We start from the raw sequence: 1004 nt of genomic DNA, 5'->3' as shown, positions 1-1004 counted from the left end.
CCACGTAGACAAGTCTACAGCCCAAACCCCCAAATTCAAAACACAGGAGAGGGCTTAAGATCAGAACATGGATCTAGACTTGAATTTCACAGCTGGCAACACTCTAATGGACTAAGCCAAAACCCCAGATACAAATTACCCCAACATCTCTGGAGTATTTGAAAACTTGATCTAGATTTCTGTTCTGATTTCCATCCACTTGCTCAGCTAACAAATGGGAATATTGGCTCACCAATGGATTTTCTCTACACAACCTATGCTCTTGGTTTCAAGAGATCTTTTTGTTTCCACTGCATTAATGTATTTATTAAAAGCAGGCAAGTTTCTTTGGGTGAATCTGATATCTTTTATTAGACCAACTACACAGTTGGAGAACAATTTTTAAGCAAGCTTTCAGGTTCAAAAACCCTTTGTCAGGCTAAGAAAGTTGCAGCAGTTGGTGTGCGCTCTTCCTGGATGAAATGAAAAGTAAAAAAGCCAGAGGCTGGGCTGGGCTGCATACAAGACAGGCAGTCAGTGAAAAAGTAGATATGTAAGCCTGCCTTACATATCTATAGGAACAAGATTACAACTCAGAACACAGACCCAAAGATATTAGTGACCTTATACACTTCATCCTCACATGCAACAATTTCACTTTTAATATCCAACACTTCCTCCAGATGATGGGAACAGCTCTGGGCACCAAAATGGCCCCACAGTATGCCAACCTTTGTATGAGCCACCTGGAAGAAGACTTCCTCAAGAACTGCACCATCAAACCCTTGCTATACTTATGCTATATCAATGATATCTTCATCATTTAGACTGAAAACCTGCAATCTCTTGAATACTCCAGCACCATCATCTCCTTTTTAGACACAATGATCAGTATCCAGAATGGTAAATTACAGACCACATTATACAAGAAACCCACAGACCAACATACATATCTGCACAGAACCAGCAATCACCCTAAACACACCAAAAAAGCTGTGATATAGAGCCAAGCCCTCAGACACCAC

The 1004-nt window shown here is 40.7% G+C and overlaps 1 long non-coding RNA gene across 1 annotated transcript in view; it reads right to left on the bottom strand.

The window, feature by feature from the left end:
* Positions 1 to 703: 703 nt before the first annotated feature.
* The window catches only part of LOC109300411, a 3470-nt gene continuing 3169 nt past the window's right edge, over positions 704 to 1004 (bottom strand). Inside the window, exon 3 of the long non-coding RNA XR_002098205.1 lies at positions 704 to 822. This is a non-coding gene — a long non-coding RNA (uncharacterized LOC109300411). The remainder of the gene's footprint in view (positions 823 to 1004) is intronic.

Source organism: Gavialis gangeticus, unplaced genomic scaffold (assembly GCF_001723915.1).
Source record: "Gavialis gangeticus isolate Ggan-Ray unplaced genomic scaffold, GavGan_comp1, whole genome shotgun sequence".
Classification (NCBI taxonomy): Eukaryota; Metazoa; Chordata; order Crocodylia; family Gavialidae; genus Gavialis; species Gavialis gangeticus.
The sequence above is the reverse complement of the archived record's forward strand: the minus strand, read 5'-3'. Positions and strand labels throughout refer to the sequence as shown.